At 45.0% G+C, this 19480-nt stretch overlaps 1 protein-coding gene across 4 annotated transcripts in view; it reads right to left on the bottom strand.

Annotated features, from left to right (window-relative positions):
• SLC8A3 (solute carrier family 8 member A3) overlaps nucleotides 1–19480 on the bottom strand; it is a 640255-nt gene that overhangs the window by 519377 nt on the left and 101398 nt on the right. The gene's annotated exons all lie outside the window — the stretch shown is intronic.

Genomic DNA, 19480 nt, shown 5'->3' with positions numbered 1-19480 from the left:
AGTTTAAGTAGGCTCTTGCTGCCTGAAATCCATCTATATCTGCCATGTTATCCACAAAGCATATTCAATAATAAAGGGGGTCTGTCAATGTGGGTTCCCCAGATGTGTTGGACTCCCATGAGCTCTCGCCAGCATAGTCCATGACGAGAGATCTTGGAATTCCTAAACATCTGGAGAGCCACGGGTTTCAGGCTTCACATATGAAATCATTGGAAGCTGGACAGGCTATAAAGGGAAACTCCAGCCAAAATGGTCTTTTTAGGTTCTCACACATTTTTTTTATTTGTGTATTTTGGAAAAGGCTACTTGCTGCAAAGTGACCGATGACAGATCACCATATTAATGCAAAATATTGCATGTATTTTATGGGCATTTTGCTGTATTGTACAGATGTGGTGACTTTGCTGGAAGTAATTTGATGGGAGATTGTACAATTCAAATTTATTTTTTTAGGATGAAATTAAACTGCAATTAAGTTTTCTTTGAGTTTAACTATGCCCCAGTTTTTATTGTATTTGTTTTCGGTACCAGAAAGGAGAGACTTGTGGTTTACAAAAAGTTTCTAACAAGAACTACACTCCTCTTTAATGGGCTTGGGCAGGACTTGCTGCTTAAGTGATGTGGGTGACAATCCCCTTCAAAAAGGTTAATACTTGTTCTAGAATTTCTAGTCTGGGGTAACATGGCACAGAAAATGGGACAAACAGAGAAAAGCCACTATTGGGGTACACAGGAGGACACAACAGGCATAGAAGATAAATGGGCAGAGCCTCTGTTAATGACCAGACTAAAACCAATATTTAGAGTTGATAATTAACTGAATAATAGCACATGAGGAAATCACTGGCCACCTGCATGCACACATGAGCATAGAGTGTGAAAGGAGCCTGTCCCTTATGGTCTGTGAAGACGATTCATCTATAGCCGTGTCCTGCCTCCCCTGCAGTAAGTACATGGTACTTAGCGGAGACCTCCTGTAGGCGACAATCAATTACAGGCTCCTGCTCTAATCTCATAATGGCACCTGCTGTTCACCCTTCTGGCAGCATCAAAAGGGATGACTCCCTTTGCAGAAAATCCCTTCCTGCTGGCGTGCCTTGAGTCTGATGAAGAGTCAGGGGTGAGTTTTTTTTTGTGGCTATCAATGTTGTTGGGTGTCCTTGTCATCGAGTCTCCGCATGTGGGGGAGAGGAGGAGGAGCAAGAAACAATGTAACCTCTTGAAGGGGAAATGACGCTTATGAAAACAAAGTAGAAATAATAGCTACTCACTTCCTCCTTCAGTCAACTTTTTAAAAAAGGTGTTAGAAAAACAACAAACCAAAAAAACAACCTGATTAGCTCCACCTGGCCGTTACCATAGGCACCACAATGAGAGAGGCATTGGAAGTGGCATTACACGACCTATGACCCCATGAACCGCTAGGTGGCTCGGGCGCAATCCAGACGTCAGGCAGGCTCTCTCAGAACGAGCTGGTGCTGACACCCAGTGCTGGAAATGGGATTTGGGTTGTCTTACCGAAGTCCAAATAATCGCAACAGAAATGACTGTAGTGGATCATAGTGCCACCGGCTGGCCCCTCCCCCCAATTACTTACCTTTTCCTCAGCCGCCGCCGCCTCACTTGTACCCCTACAACGTCAGTTCTGTCCCTCTAACGTGGGTCGGAGCTGACACTGCAGGGTCCCTTTTTCATTTTTGTTCCTCTTTTTTTTTTTTCTCTGCTTCCAATGTCAAGGAAGCCGGGGGACACCCCTGCAACCCCCAAATACCATAATACTGGACATGGGGAGAGGGGAGCAGCATTTGGTATTTTGGGCATCGATTTTTTTTTTTTTTTGTACTGGCTAAATTCGGCCAAATGGTCAATTTTAAAAAAAACTTTTTGAGTGTTTTCTGGAAATGGTCCAGATTTTCCCAGATCCAGCAAAACATTTCTCCCCCTGAGTTCGGATCTAGGAAATTCCTTTGCAAACTGCCAGTGAACACACCGGAGCAATGGTCATTGTGTTCGGACTGTTTTATACAATGTCCGCAGGATTTGAATACCAGTCGCTAGTAATTAGGATTGGCTCTGCAGGACATTTGAAAACACAGCTCTTTAGGGTTCAAAGATGTGCACCTGGATACCTTTCCAGCAACATTATAGAAAGCACTCCACTCTTAGCTTATGTTCAAGGAGTTCATGATAAATCTTCTGGTAATGATTCGTTTTTTATGTATAGTACTTTCGGCCAAAGTGCTGTACATAAAACATATTTACCTACAATTATCACCCAAGCAAAGTTGGTACTGATTTATCAACCTCAGAAAGATAAAAGGCTGACATGGCCTTGCTGGGATTTGAACCTGCGACCTGCTGATCACACACAGATCATAGCAACCAGCTGAGCTACTTATCGGCTATGTTTGTGAGGTGGGTATTCCCCCTCACCCACTGTCGCTGGTGGGATCCCACATAAAATCATTTCCAGCACTGTTCCCCGGACCCTGTGATCATTTATCCAGACTCACAAGATGGTCTCAAGGACCCTCACCACGTTAGTCCACACTGCGCCCCCTTGTGCCCCCTGATCGTCCACAGTGCAACTAGGAACCAGGCTGGATACTTGGCTATCATCATCCATCTAACTCTACGTTGATGATACGCCCTTGATACTGAACCACGGCCAACAACCTGAGACTAATCGTCACCTATTGCAATGTCTTAGATTCATTCAAGACTAGATGAAGACGAACACATGTATAAATGCATTTATTTGTTTATTGTTTTGTAGGGTGCCAACTCATGGGAATACAGTATTCAAGTGTAGTAATAAGGGATACAAAGAGGTAAATCAAACCTGATGGTCTCAGAATTGGGAAAGTCGAGGTCAGAGTTGAGAAAGTGAGATAGCGACGCATAGGATAGACAACATGATATGACGCACCAGGAGATGGGAGGAAGGAGTACGAGACAGGTGATCTTAGGTGATGCATCAGAACAGCATATAGCACATGTATTATGAGGTGCAACGAAAGTAATTGGCCAATGGTATTGGAGACTGGTCAGGATATGGTCAAGACCTGAGGTGATCTCATCCAATACTGAGGCATCTGATAGACTATCAGCAACAGATACAAGAAGTAGGAGGGTGAGAGACAATGTGCAAGTCAGATATCCTTCATCACAGCATACAATATAATTGGTTATTTGTAACATGCTTAATACCCAGAGGTTTCTAAGCGTGGACTCAGGAATCGAACCTGTGTTGCTCCATGTCGTCTTGCTTTCAAGGCAAGCACATTGCCCCTGAGCTATCCTCCCGAGACAAGCCAATTCAGAGCTAACAGAGATCATGCAGGATCCCATAGTGGGATAAGTGCTGGTATAAAGTGCTATGGCCAGGGGTAAGGGCAAGTTGGGTCAAATGGGCAGAACAGTTGGGATAAGGGCCCTAACAATGAAAGGGGGCGAGTCACTGGTACACCTACATTCGCTTTTCGAAGGTTTTAAGAGATGTCTTTAATCGCTTGAGGCTAGGTTCATTTTTTAGGCGGTGGGGTAGATTGCGCCAACGAAATGTGCCTAGTACCGGTTAGGATCTGCTCCCACATCTGGCTCTTTTAAAGCAAGGCAGGTCTTGATATCAGTTAAATCGAAGGGATATTTTAGGTTCATGTTTGAGTTGAGGTATTTTGGACTTAGTCTCGCTTGTATGCGGCAGCTGAGGTAGAGGCTGCCACTGCTCCGGGATTGTCTTGTAAATGTACCCATCTTGTTCTCTCCGATGCTTGCACAGTGCCCCATTGCTCCCGAGCGAGGCTTGCGCTATATGCAAAATACAAGTGTCTATGTCTGACCCTTTTTTCCACAGGCTGCCAACTGGGAGATCGCAGGCCAGAGGGATGTGGTCCATAAGTTTGAGAATTAGTACACATTTGGTAGCCTTCCTTTGGATCACCTGTAACCATTGAAGCCCATATTTATTCGGGTCAAGTTACAAAAATCTCAAAGTGATGGAATCAGGGCTCTTTTGACATCGATGTATTGAGATGTATCTACGTAGGGGAACATCTTCCTGAGTAGGTGTAATTGGAAAAGGGATTTATTTTACAAAGTATCGATTTGTCTTACTTTTATAATGTCAGGGAATTAACTATCCCTGAAGTGTATCTATTTTACTTTAATTCTATTATATTTTAGTTAAATGTTTGTATATTTGATAGATGAAGGGCAACAATACTTGTGCTGCTTGAGTCTGTACATCCTATCATGAAATTCTTTTAAAACTGATGTTATTTCTATGACTATATCAAAAATCAATCAAAAAATTATGTTCGTGTATTGAAAAGTTGTTTCAACAGCTAAATCAATTAAAAAAAAAATATATATACAATTGAAAAACAGCTTGTTATCAAAAATGACAATCAGATTCTTAACCTGTTCACCGAGGGATGGGCTTGAGTCATCAAAGGGGCCATTTGAAAGGCAACGCAGTTCAGTTTGGAATACCACAGAATAGGAGTTTGGTTGTTCAGGCACTGAGGCAGAGATCCTTGTCTACAGCCCAATCCTGTATTTTTCACAGCTAAAGAGGACCTGGGTATCATCTGCATACAGCCAGAATAAATGGGTGTATGGATTATAAATATGAAGCGGAAATATTGTACCTTTCAGGTACCTCACATTGGGTAGGAAAGTTTGAAGATTTGAATTTACCTTGGTTCACCCCACAGGTGCACTCATTTGGGCAATTAGCCATTCATCCAGGGACAATACGGTGAATGCCCATCTGTTATTTCAGTCTTTGCCGGATGATGTGAGGATTGACCATGTCAAATGCTGAGAAGAGGTCAAGTAATATAAGACCTGCAAAAGTATTGCTGACCAGGTATTTTAGTTGTTCCTCTTTCATGAAGAGCAGGCTAGTCTCAGTGCTGCTTTTTTAGGGTGAAACCCAGATTGTTTGGCATGTAGGACAAGATTTAATTCACTGTGGGTAATGAGTTAATCAGTCGTGATTTGTTTTCTCAATTTTCACGAGGGCAGTGCTATTGGAAATTGGGTTGTAGTTATCGGCTAGGTTATGTGGCCACATTGTTTTGTTTGAGGAGCGAGAGTGATGCTTATAGTCCTGATGTCCGGTGAGATGGTCTCAGTGCAAAGGCCGTAGTTACAGAACTCAATGATAGGGTATGAAAGGGAGACTATGTGGTCATTGAGGAGGGAGTGTGGCATGGTTCACGCTGTTCCTTGGATGACTTAAGTTTTCTAGTGAGCTTGGGCAAATCTTCTGTGTAAGTCTCCTTGAATTTGAGGTACGCTGATGGTGCGAAGGACGTGATTCTCTCCAAATTGTTAAATCTATTCTGCCGTTTAAGATCACTGAGGATTTTTTGGTATGTGATCCTGGAATGTCTCCGCTAAATAGACTGCCAGTTCCTTTAATGATTTAGGGAAGTTTCTACTCTGGTGAGGGTTGGGGGATCACTTTAACATGTATGCTTTACTGAGGGCCCTTTTAGAAGACTGGCCTGGTGGTAACCCTGTTATGAACCAAGCTGGCCAATTTATCTTTAGGGGATTGTGATTCCCTCCATGAGCATTCCAAAGCCCTTTTGCATAGACGTCCCTTCTCCAGGCGCCTCTGCAAAGGTCTAATCTGATATGATATGATATGATATTTTATTTATATTGCGCTCATACACAGGTGTTTCAGAGTGCAACCAAGCAAAGGGAAGGGAACAAGGGAGACATAAAAACAAACGATCTTACTAGGCCCAGTGACATTAAGAACGCGCAAGTGCATAGAAAAGGGAAAAGGAGGAAAGTGCGAGGAAAGGGGAGAAGTGGACAGTGCAGCACAAGGAGAGAGCAGAATAAATAGTAAGTGCAATAAATAAATAAATAAATGCAATAAATAAATTAATACCGGCAGTGGCAATTACGTGGTTTGTCAGATAGGGTATATCTGATAAGTGCAGAAGAAAAAATGGGGGACTGTATGGGTACAGATACAGATCCCAGTGCAAGGGGTGGCTCGGAGGCAGTGCAGGAGGGTAAGCAGGTACCTGGGCCCGAATTAAAAAGGGTGGCCAGGATTATGGTGCATAGGAAGAAAAGAACAGAGCAGCAGGGGAGAATAGGGGCAATGGCAGAAGCAAAGAGGAAGGTCTTAAGGTGCTTCCGGAGCCAGAGATGGTTCTCCTGAAGTTTCAAGGTCGCAGGGAGGCTGTTCCAAAGGGAGGCCCCGCCGAAGACAGAGATCTACCCCCAGCTCATTTCTTAGAAAAACGAGTGACCCTGAGAGAGTTAGAAGTAGGCGAGCGAAGGGCTTGAGAGGGGAAGTATCTACGGAGGGATAGTTGAAGGTATTTCGGACCCATGCCCCAGAAAGCCTTGGGGACAATACAGAGGGTTTTAAATGTAATCCTTGCATCCAATGGGAGCCAATGAAGGGATTTCAGAGCTGGAGAGATACAATCCCAGGGCTTGAGACCAAGGACAAGTCTTGCAGTCCTGTTATGGATAAGTTGCAAAGGGCGGGGAGCAGAGGCAGGCAGGTAGATTAAGAAAGAGGCTGTTGCAGTAGTCCAACCTCATAAGAACCAGAGCTAGGGAGACCACGAGCTTCTGGGGGAAGGAGAGGAAAGGCAGAGTACCTCTAAGGAGGTTCAGTAGGAGGTTTGACTTTTTAAAGACATCAGAGATGTGTGCGGAGAAGGAAGGTTTGTAGTCAAAGATGACCCTGGGATTTTTAGCATTGCAGGTCAGGTTAGGAGGGGGGCCAAGGGAGGCTGGCCAGAGAGTGAGGATAAAGGATGGTGAAGGTGTACCAATGAGGAGGATCTTAGTCTTGTTGGCATTTAGACAGTGATCATTGGCAGCGCACCAATTTTGGATGGCGATTAGGCAGTCGGAGATGAGGGAAGGGAGAGGAGGTGTCTGAGGGAAGCCTGAAAATGAGTCGAGTGTCATCAGCATAGCACTGGAAGTTAGAGCCGAACATGGAAATGCAGTAGGCGAGAGTAGACAGGTATTGGTTGAAAAGCCAGGGCAAGAGGTTAGACCCCTGGGGAACACCGCAGGTAGAGAGGGAGATAGAGGAAAGGAAAGCACCAAGTTGTACCTGGGAAGGGCGTTCAGAGACAATGGGCATGATCTGTTAGATCCCAGACGCATGATAGAGCTGTTCAATGGGATTTCCGTCCGTTCTCTCACCTGAACTCCAGCCCTCCGCTCCTCGTCTCACATGAGTGTCATTACCTTATCCCTCCCCCATGACAGTCCCATGCAAGCAAATGCCAAATAATACAGGGTACAAAAGTAACCCTAGCTCTGTCACTACTTCCAAAACAATTCTAGTACTTGCTACCAAATTTGTATTACACCAGTCATGCTACACCATACCTTTGTGTCACCTTAGCTTAACTAATACATAAACCTCCCAACTCTGCACAATGTTTACAAGTAGAAGCATACTTTAGCACTGGCATCTCAATCATTTACACACGCCTTCTCATCTTATCAAAGTACACTCTCTATCTGCTTATTAATGCAAGCATTGGCAATGCCAACAATTTGGGATTTTGTATAGGGATGGGAAAGGCACTTGCCATGCACTGCCGTAGTGGTATTAACTGGGCATTGGTGGTAGCCAGTGCAAAATGGTGTGTGTACCGGGGCATCTAATAGCACTGCCTGGCACATGCCCAATACTTGTACACAAGCCAAAACTGTTGGCTTTGCCAATGCTTGTTTTTAAAAGTACTTAAGTGAAGGACATGCATAGTGCTTATAAATCAAGTGGCTGGCGGCAGACCTGGTTAAGACATTTATATTACACCAGTAGCTCATTTACAACTCCAAATATGTTGCTAACTCTCAGAAGACTGCTTTGAAAAAACACTGGCAGGCACTTCGAGCACAACGTTTGATAGTCATTCTTGATAACGATAGCTCAAATAGATTCCCGGAGGATGTGTAATGGGCGAGGAGGGGCAGGAAGTGAGTGGGATTGGCCATAGGGATTAGCATGGCCATGGGCAGTCAATAGTTGGACAAATAACCAAGCACCTACAAGCTTTGTGTCCCTCCTCATATGCCATTTCTTCCTACTTGTAAGCTAATGCAATAGTTTGGGCTTATTGGTGGCTCTTAAGTTATTATCGTTTGTCCTTTCTCCTGGACATTGGACACCCTATAAAAACAAAGCATAATTTTACAGCCCATGGGGTGGATAAGCGAGGCAGAGGAGTCTGAGAGACGCGTCTACTCATTAGTACAAGACCGAAGGCGTTGGGGTGATAAGAACACCTCTCTCAAGTAGAACTCTGGGTGGTTCAGCTATTTCAATATTCTTTTGCATTGCTGCCCATCATTCCCATGATATTCTGATGTTCGGTGTATGGCAGTGTGATCTTACCACCAGGCTCGGACTGGCCCATGGGGCAATAGGCACATGGTCGATCCAAAAACAGAAAATGCCGCTGTGGGCCAGTTTAATGAGTTATCTCACTCTGTGGCTAGTATTTTTGACCAGGGTTGCTGAGTAAATATTCTTTACAATGTGTGATTTGCATCACATTTTATTTAAAAACTCCCCCTTGGGTTTGTTTGTTTGTTCATTCATTTGTAATGCGCACCAGACCCAAAGGTATACTATTCAAACAATGTCACAAAGGAATGAATTGCCATTTGCAACGGGGGGCCACTTTTTTGTGACCGAGACATCGCCCTGTCCACACGTCGAAAGGGGACAACGCTCCACACACGCGGCTCAGCTGCGTACTTCTCGCTTCGGCCTTTTTATGTGAAAGGGCATTTTCTTTGGGAAGGGAAATCGATCCACAGCAATTCTCTTCTACCTGCACCATGAGTCACTGAGGACCGTCTTGCTTTCTGGCAAAGAATTCGAATGTGCCCGCCTAGAGCTAGACATTAGTGTAATTTGATTACCGTAAATCACGTATCGGTGACCTTGAAGTGTCTAAAACCAGGCAATACAAGTACTCCAACCAGAATCAAAATAGAGGGAATAGGGAAGAAGGCTTTGGAACTGTGGATGCCTTCTCCCTATTCATATCTGGAAATAAAAATACATGTGAAATGCTGTCGATGGTGTGAGCCTATCACGCGTGGAGGTAGGCACAGCGATAGAACACCGGTGGAGCAGCGTCCGGATATCGCCTAGTGGTGTGATGGCAAGATGTTATTTATCAATTTTCCTTAACAAAGCCCTTTTCTACTCTTTGTCGAATCAACCTAACAAGGTGGCAAAGACAATGTGAACACAATTATTACGGATCTGACTTAAGTGGTGTATTTTACTTGTACACCTATAAAGTGTAACTAACTGCCCAATACCATCTGTTAATACAGGTTTTGAATGAAGAGAAAATCTCCAATAGGAAGAATTTCTGAAAAAGTATAGTAATACCTCCATGAAGAAGCCACTCAGGCTGCGAAACGTGTCCTGGATGTTGAACTGTGGGGAGGCCGGTCATTTCAACGCTGCTGAAAAGAAGAATGTTTTCCATTAGAACCTCAGCCGTCGTCGTCTCTTTGCAGTGTGTATTGATTAAGCATCGCCTGGAACCCAACTGCAAGACGCGAAGGTGGGATTGCTTCTCGCAGAGCGGTGTGCCTCTCTTGTTAGAATGGACACATCCTTCTTAGCATGTGCGGTCGTGGCAGCAATCACTGAGTTGTGAGTTGCCCAGCGGACGGTTTGACCAGCTTTACATTTGCCTGATAGCTAATGCTCATCAATTTTCGTCCTTAGATGTCCTAACAGCTAAAAAATCAAAGCTAAAATAATAGGCTCAGACCAGGCTCTAGATCTTTCATCAGCACCCAGAAGAGTCCTAGCCATCATGCATATCACTCCCTTGAAGGTGGGAACATACTTCATATCTAGAGGCCCACTGTTGTACAACATGGTGGGTTACTTCGCCAGGTGCTCTTGCAGTGCTTCCAAGCCTTTCCGAGTCCAAAAAGAAAACAAAATGGCCCCCTTTCCCCTTAGCACTGAGTGTGCATTGCTTGTCAGGACGCTGGTATGCCATCTTGTCATGCCGACTCCTTGTAAAGCATTGATGCCATGCAAAGAGCACAATTGTATTACGTGTAGTCCATTTCCATTGCAACATTCTTGATAGCTATTACTCTTGCACTCACTGAGGCCGCTAGCCCAGTGAACTCCCAGATCGGTTCCCAAGCCCTCATGTGCAAGGAGCCCATGTTTCAGAAGTCTCATACAAGATTGAATGCAGAAACAGCCAAAGCCTTGCATCCGGTTTGGCTTTCCAAATAGGTATATATATCTTGCAATCTACAGACATTATTTTGTTAGGGTGAGTTCTGCGACCAATGAACAGAGCAAAGTCCAACATCCATTTACTCACTGAAAATGGTTTCTTGCTGAATCATAATCAAAGACATATTTAACATTTTTAATTTTGTGCATTCTTATGTTCCCAAAATGCTCTTTGTTTTTATGCAAATCACCAGGCGTGTGTTCCATGAAGAGATACTGTAATGTGTGACCTGACCTGTGGCCACGCCCCACGGCACCAACCCTCTCCCCATCCCCTCCTCTCAGCCCCGCCCCCTAGGAAGAGAGGATTCCCAAAGTGAATGTTTTCCTTTTCCAGCAATGCAGACAACCAGAATGTCTCCTCCTTGTTACCCTTCCCCATTGCCAACTTTTCATTTATTAGATTATCTACGTCTCCCCTTCCTATTGCCCTCTTTCTTCACTCTGCTAACCTCTTCGCTCCTTATTTCCGTGCCACCAAACATCCTATTTACCTTCTCCTTTCTCTGCTTCTCACCACTCCTCTCTATACTGTCCTCATACCCCTTCCAAAATCTCTTTGTCCTCTACTCCGCTGACTGCCACCCCATGTCCCATACTTCCAGCCGCCCCTTCTTCCCATCCCAAAGAGACATTGGGGGTCATTACGAGTTTGGAGGTAGCCATGGTGCTATTAGCGCCATGGCTGCCTCCAAACCCGGGTCCGGGTCCGGTCTCACTGAATGAGGATTTACCGGGTCATTCCAACCTTGGAGGACCCAGTAAGTCCCCATTCAGTAAACCATTCCCCATTTCCATTTCAGCCCCCATAGGGATGAATGTGCTCCAAGGTCCCTTAACGGGTCCCACTAAGAACGGCTGGACAGACCAGCCGTTCCTGCTGGGACCTGCTAAGGGACCTCGGAATATGGCGGTAGGGGCTTAACGGCACCGCCATCCTTAACGGTGCCGTTAAGCCCCTACCGCCATATTCGTAATGACCCCCATTATCATTCATTCAACACACCTGGCAAGATTCAGCAAACAAAAATGCAAGACCCCTCAACCCTCTATTTTACTTTTGAAGAATGAAGAATATGTTTGACAATTTCACACTCTATACCTGACTAGAGAATTCATGCCGCTCCATTTCCAATGGGCAGTCCCTGAAGAGGTTGGCACCAACAAAACATGGAGTGACACACTCTGCAACCGAGTAGTTTCAATGTGATTTCTTACAGACACGTTTTAGGGTCCCCTTGACTCTCCCTCTGGTGTTAAATGCTGAAAAAAGGACATAAGGTGGAAGCGCTCCATGTGTTCTTACTGGACAGTGTGCACAAGCCGGCAATGCTGGTGGCCATGCTCCGCGATCAATGTGTCTGTGCATAATCTATGACCACACCCATCGTGTGCTCTCGGTTTCTTCATTGTATCCTGGACACTGAAAACACCAACAGTGCAGGCAGGGCATGTCCATGGCTATGAAGAGAGGACACTGAGCCTGGGGCATTGTCCTCGGCCATTATCCAGGCACTGTGTAATAATGAGCAGTTCCCACAGTGCACGGCCTGTAACAATGCTCAGTGGACGCTCTGCTGGGAGCATTGCGTTCGGCCATGCCCTGGGCATGGCGCACAAAACAACAATCTACCCAAGGGATGGGATTTGGCCACTGAAGACAGCAACTATGTTTGCTAGGCATAGCTTGTGGCCATGCCCAGAGGATTATATGCTCGGGGTAGGATCTTTAGCCATGCCCCATATGCCCTCCTTGAAGGCCTCCCGTCCTCCCTTGTGCTCCTGAGAAGTGTCTTACACACGACTGCATGCCTCATGCCTCATTAATGGTCTATGCAGATACAACCACATCACCCCGGCCCTCACCGACCTTCACTGGCTCCCACTGCACGCACACATCACCTTCACGTCTTGCTGCATCATCTATAAGGCAGTCGGCCTCAAGTTACCCAGCTACCTCACAGAGAAACTTAGCATCTCCTTCAGACGTCGCACCACCAGAAGCCTGGACACGTGCAGACTTGAAATCAGCTGCTGCAAAGAGGAAAGGAGCAGAAAACAAACCTTTGCTGCCTACGCCCCCAAGAATATGGAACCTTCTCACCATCAGCTTCAGACTCACCCCCACGCTCCTACAATTCAGAAAAGAACTCAAGATCTACATCTTCAAGGAGTCTCTCCTCCTCAACGGTATGCAGTAATAAAATTGCAGCAAAACTGTCGCCTGTGCAAAAAAGCGCGGCAAAAATGCTGTGGTTTGACCAGGTAAAGGTGTACCCCGTTATACCATTTAAGGGGAGCAGGGTTTGCAGGGGTGTCCCCTGCTGCCCTTAAATGGTATAATGGGTCTGGGGGTTGCAGGCGTGTCCCCCGCATCCTTTACTCTGTACCCTACCTTCACTGTATATCTGGTCTGTTGTTACCTCTGAAAAGCACTCCGTTATGCATCAGTACTGGTGTATACCTCTGTAAAGCGCTCTGTTGCATCTCGAAGCTAGGTCTACGCTCATTAAATACAATAATAATAATAATGATAATAATGGCACAGGAGGGTGGGCATAGCAACAGTACCTGGCAGCCATGACATACAGCAATGTCCATCAGGAGCATTCCAAATAGAACCAGTGCAAAGTGTGAATGGTGTAGAGCCGTGCTCAGAAGACACTGTGCCCAAGGGAGGGCCTTCAGCAATGGCCCAGATAATGTAAACATGCATGTAGTGCCAGCTGGACAAGGCCTTTGGCCATGTCCACTAGTCACTGTGCTATGGGCACACTAAGCACACCTGCCAACTTCTTGTACCATTTTTGTAATAATCTGTTTTGTTGTTTGGCGTTAGACTGTACGTATGTGACATTGATTGGGATATCGTTACGCCCCCGCCACCCCCACCCCATAGCATTGCCCAAATGAAGAAGATCTTGCAAAACATTGCAACAGTAACCACAATTGGATTCATATTCTTTGGTGGAAAGTTTCATGCACTTCCTTCCACTGATGGCAAGGTTAACGAGGAAACATTTTTTGAGCGCCCCCTCTCCCTTTGTATTGCTTTGCCCCACAAGAACTTTACATAACTGTTTAAGGTTTACTGACTATGCATTTGGGACCCTTTCATGCATTTTGTTCCACGGTGGCTATCGTTACAAGTGCAAGATCTGAATCCAAGATGGCCGCATTGCACACCGCTTTCCTCCTGACTTCAGCCAATCATATTTCTGGATCCTTATCAGTTGGCTCAAGGAACTGCTCAGTGGTCCCAAAATAACTCTTTATCTTCCCCCTCCCCCTTATCCCACTGGATGGATTTTCATTGAAGTAAGTGAAGATGGCAAGTTGGCTCAGATGCCAGCTTCTCAAAAATATTGTGTGAAATTCCATCGAGCGGGATGACGTCATCTATCCAGGAAGTAAACATCAAAATAGGAAGTCAACCTTCACTACCTCACCTGTCTCTCACCCAGAAATATGGCTATCACGAGGAAAGGCCAATATCCAGGACACTTCCATTTCGCTTAGTCAAGAATTGCATGACTAAACTCCTGTTAACAGCGCTCAACTTCCAAGGTCGGTTCCGCTTGCATTTTGGAGTGGGCATGTAAAACATGCATCACTAATTCTGCATGCAGACTGGAGTCAGTTCTGTTATGACCCGAACTCAGATTGGCACAGCAGCAGGCAGAAAAAAAAGCATTCTACAGTGTCACATTGTTTGTTATTCGCCAAATAGAAGAGATGCCTTTTTAGAATCCTAATGCAGGTCTGGAAAACTCAAAGAAACTGCAAAGAGCCAATGATACAGATGCTGGACAATAGGCACGGTTTAAGGTTACTGCTTTACAATGCGTGTGCAAGAGGTTTCAAAAACGTCCATCCAAAGCGCATCTCGTGCATGCTAAAAGCAGTAAATGCACCCAGTCAATTTACCAAAAATAATTCAGAGTGGTACATTTCACCAAAGACCATAATACCGAAAAACACAGAAAATATTAAATAAATATAAAAAGGGTAGTAGGGTAAGGGGTAAGAGAAATAGACATGTGCTTGCACTTCTTTGCGCCAAAATAGATTAATAAAAACTTCCAAACAGCCGTTATTTCTGAAGTGAATAATTTTTTGTTTATTTGTTTGATTTTTAAGGGTTCATTTTTAGCCCCTCTTGGATGACACGTGTTTCAGCGAAGGAACCCGACGCTTGAAGCGAGAACAACATAATTTGTAGATGGGATTGAACCCAGAAATTTAAAAATACATGACAAGCCAAGAAAATTACTTACCAGTGGGTGAACCGCAAGCTCATAAAAAAGGCCCGGATTTGAGAAAGGCGCACTATGTATGCCGAAATACGTGTCATCCAAGAGGGGCTAAAAATGAACCTTTAAAAATTGTAGAAGAAATCACTTTTTATGTATGCACGCATGTTCATATATAGGCATGTGTGCATGCATACAAGGTGTTGTCTGTCTTTGCAGGTGCATACATGTGAATGTATTAGTGGGTGCATGTGTGTAAGTGTATGGATGAGTGCAGCATTATGTATGTGTATGCATATGTGAGGGAAGTGCATGTGTATTGTGTGTGCAGGCCCGAGAGGAAGTACAATGATTGTGGAGGGAAGGTGTGGGGGAGGGGAAAATGAGACAAAGGTAGTGAAACCTGGGAGCCAATATGGACATGTCTTCTTAAAGTGCTGTGTTGTTCGTATATTTTATTTATTTATTGTTCACTTATAATGCACTTATACAGCAAGTAAAATACCGTTTCAAAGCACCCACGGGGCAAAGGGAGGGTAAAAGGGAGTGAAACACATTTAAAAAAACAAAACATTTAAAAAGCAGTAGAGGAAAAAGGAAAAAAGGACACACCTATTATGCCTTGTGAGTTTTCAGAATGTGCAAGTGCAGCAAGGAAGAGGGCAGAGAGGGTAAGTGCTGGGGTGTCCGAGCTCGTGGATGAGCCACAGATGGAGTGCGTATGGTGAGTGCTACACAGCCAGGAGCCACATTAGGTGTGAGTGCAAAATGTCCAAGACAGAGAGTGTGCCAAGGCAAATGCTGTGGGTGGACAGGAGCTGGGGCAAATGGGTGTGGGAGGTCAGTGGTCCGAGGATGCATAAAGGCTCAGGACACCAATCACATCAACTGTCAGCTTAACAGAGGAGAGAAAAAGGGAAGGCGAAGGTAAAGAGGAAAGTCTTGAGGAGCTTTCAGAATTTAAGAAAGTCCTGCTCAAGACACGGAGGGAGAAGGGAGGCTGTTCCATAGGAGGGAGCCAGCTGAGGAAAGCGATCGACTACCTACCCTCTGTTTAGCAAAATGCTTAACTCACAAAGAGTTTGTGCCAGAGGAACGTAGTGGTCTAGAAGGAGAGTATTTAGTAAGATAAAGTTGAAGATAGTGAGGTCCCTGAGTCCAGACAGCCTTGTGGATGATGCAGAGGGATTCAAACGTATTCTGTGCAGCAACCGGGAGCCAGTAAAGACTTTAGGTCAGGCGAGATGCAGTCCCTGGGGTTAAGGCCAAGGATAAGTCTTGCTGCCCTACTCTGGATTAGCTGGAAGGGTCACAGAATGGAAGAAGGTAGATTCAGGAGGAGGCTATTGCAATACTGAAGCCTGGACTGAACCAGGGCTTGGGTAACATTGAGCCTCTGTGGAAAAGTGAGAAAATGTCCTGGTTGGGGGGAGGGGGGGGGGGGAGGAGAGAAGAGAGAGAGAGAGAGAGAGAGAGAGAGAGAGAGAGAGAGAGAGAGAGACAGAGACAGAGACAGAGACAGAGACAGAGAGAGAGAGACCTGTTCTGAGAAGAGTTTGCAGCACACACTTTTTGCTCACTGTACCTTTCACAAAAGGGAAATATTCATTTGCATATCAGCCTTTGTCCCGCCCACATGGGCAGTCCAGCACCGAAATGCTATGGCAATTCCTCTCTGAACAAGAGTACCACCAGCAACCCCATACACGTGTTTCAGCCTTGTTGGGCCTCATCAGTGAGGTGAAGCTGATCCTCTCTGAGCACAGTGAGCAGGGAGACCACATCTGGTTGCCCCCAGGTAACGTGGTCTCCCTGCTCACTGTGCTCAGAGAGGTACAGCTTCACCTACTGCTGGTACTCTTGTTCAGAGAGGAATTGCCATAGCATTTCGGTGCTGGACTGCCCATGTGGGTGGGACAAAGACTGATATGCAAATGGGTATTTACCATCTGTGAAAGGTACATTGAGCAAAAAGCGTGTGCTGCAAACTCTCACCTCAGAACAGGTTATCATGCCATGTTCTCTCTGGAGAGGAGCGCCTGCTACCTTTTGTGAAATACTTCTATACATTGGTATTAATGCATTATAGCCAAAATAAGTGTGCTCTTGAGTGGGTAAATAGACATATATTGGTGCAGCCATAATGAAGATGTTTTCTTCCAGTGACAGGACTGCCCTTTTGGGTAAAGCCAACATGAAAGTATTCTTACAAGGGGATACTGGCATACATTAGTGCAGCAAGCAGTGGCATTATTTCTAATATGGGCATTAGTGCTTTAAATGTGAAACCATAACAAGTGTGTTCTTACTTGGGGATACTGGCATATATTGGTGCAGCCTGCATGAGGATGTTTCCTTGCATTAAGATTATTGGCATTTTGAGCAAAGCCAACATGAGGGTTATCTTATGTGGCAAAATGGACATATGTTGCCATAGTCAGCATGGAAATGCCTTCTTACACAGGCAAAAGACTGGCATATATTGTGGGAAAAGGCATCAACCAAATGCATTGGAAATACTCATGTGTACCACTGCTGACCCAGAATATGGATTTTTCCATACATTGCCCAACAAACCATTTGTAAATAGTATGGCATTTTACCCTTGTAAAATGCACAATTTTATCTTATTGTTTAAAACATAAATTCAGAAGGAGAGTCCCCAGGAATCCCCTTTGATTAGTCAGGTCCCCGCCACTACGTTCGGTCACTTGCACACATTTGTGGGAAGTAATTACTCCCCTCCAATGAACGATTTACCTGCCGCCATTGTTCCATTGTCTAGATTCAATGTGGCAAATGTAGCATTTGTGTTTTTCTTACAAATGTCAATATCCATCATTGACTGCTGGATGCCAGGAATCTGCCGCGCTGCCACCAGGTAATGCAGGTCGGGTATACTGGCGCCGACAAAGGACTGCCGTTTGGGATCCATAACTTGCTCCACGTTTGTCCCCAATCAGATCCGTTTCATGCAGCGTTCCTGTTATTAGCTCAGACAGTTCCTGTGATTAGCTCACAAATGTCTGTCCAACTCAGTCCCCAAGTATTTATCCAACAAATTCGCCACAAACCAATCAAACAGACCTACACGTTCAACTTATTCCCATTTTCTCACTATCCCTAGATTCAAGCTACAGAAAGCTGGGGGCAGTAGCTTCCTGGTGGTAGCAGCCAAACACTGGAACGCTCTGCCATCCTCACTAAGATCAGAATCTTCCTTTTGGTCCTTCCACAAAAGTTTGAAAACTTGACTCTCACACAAGATCTGTTAAAGTAATTTTCCATTACAGTAATCCTAACTTTACGTATAACTCTGAACAGAAAACTGTAACCTATTAATCATTTTGTTGTTCCTTTGTAAGTACCTTTTCTTTACTGTCAAGAACCAGCACCCAGATGCCTTAGGGTTCGGTACACTTTACATGTGTCAATATAAATAAATAAATAAATAAATGAATGCCGTGGCCTGGCAAGGACACTGGATGACAGCAGGCTTCCTCCCCGTATTCTTTACATGGAAGCCTGATTAAGCAGTGGACGACTGCTGCGGCACCTTGCAAAATCCAAAATAAAGAAATACATGCATTGTCTGAGGTCCCAAGATTGAGGTGGTTTCCTTAATGTCCTTTTGTACCTGCCCGGGCCTCAAAGCCAGCCATACTCTACAAGTGCTTAATCTAAAATCATTACCAAACCTTGAGCCATGAAACAGTATCTAATGCACTAGTGAATCTTGTATGTTCCCTCTCTAGCCTGCAGGGGCCTCTGAATTCCTGACTGGTTACCTTTCGTGTCCATTAAGTATTTTCCAGCTTTGAACCTCCACTGCTAAGAGCATTTCGTCCCCTTCCTCCGCCTTTCAGCACTATACTAGGTTATGCTGACTCTCGATGCACTCCTTTCTTAATATATCGTATGTCTTGCATTTCCCTTTTCTCCAAAGCACCTCTTTGAAATCTCTGTTAGTGCAGTCATTGCTTGCAGCTTTTCTGCCTGTGCTCTGTTGGCAGCCATGACTGCTTGTGCTGCATTGAAAGCAAAACTTGCTTGGTTCCACCAAGGCCTCAATGGGTTTTCCATGTGCCTAATCCATATGGTGTTCTCAGGCCCAAATGTATGCTTTGACTTTCCTTGCTCTTTGTTGCTTTGTGTGATTTTCTGCTTGTGATTTTTCCGGGTGGGATTTTTTGCTCATGTGATCCACATAAATCACCCAAGAATCCTGGGAAGACCACACTGTTGGAGCAAGCCTTTGTCTGTGCTCTGCCTTTCCTTGCTCATTGTTGCTTTGTGTGATTTTCTGCTTGGGATTTTCCACTAGGGTTTTTTTGCTCATGTGATTCACATAAATCACCCAAGAATCCTGGGAAGACCACACTGTTGAAGCAAGCCTTTGTCTGTAGGCTTCAATAACTGGAACTCAGACTCAGGGGCCTCCACCAAGGGCACACACCCATCCAACTGGGTGTGGGTCCATTCTAAGTGGCTTAACCCGAGGAGAAGAAAATGTCCAGGATCTTTGTGGAGCCTGAGCTGCTAGGTGTGTTACTCTCCTTAGAACATCCACCAAATTATCAAGAATACTTGCCTGGAAATCACCTGGAAAACATGAGTCCATCAGTAACCCTAAGCGATGGTTGTATGTTCTCATGCTTGTGCTATACACAACTCCTTCACAATTACACAAATATCACCCCCGCTATGAACACAGCCATAGTTTTTCAGTGATTGACCCCCAGCTCTGGAACGGCCTCTGATCAGACATCAGATGCAGTCCATGTCTCCTGCCAGATTGAAAAGCCATGTCTTCGACCAGTGGTAAAGCTAGGGAGAGGGGTGTGGTCATCCCCAGACTAGGTTCCTCTGAGATGCATCACTGTTTCAATCCACAAAGTAATAAAATGGCATTCTTCAGGGCCCCATC

Source organism: Ambystoma mexicanum, chromosome 14, assembly GCF_040938575.1.
Source record: "Ambystoma mexicanum isolate Mex_15411 chromosome 14, UKY_AmexF1_1, whole genome shotgun sequence".
Classification (NCBI taxonomy): Eukaryota; Metazoa; Chordata; class Amphibia; order Caudata; family Ambystomatidae; genus Ambystoma; species Ambystoma mexicanum.
This window is presented reverse-complemented; position numbering and strand designations above follow the sequence as displayed.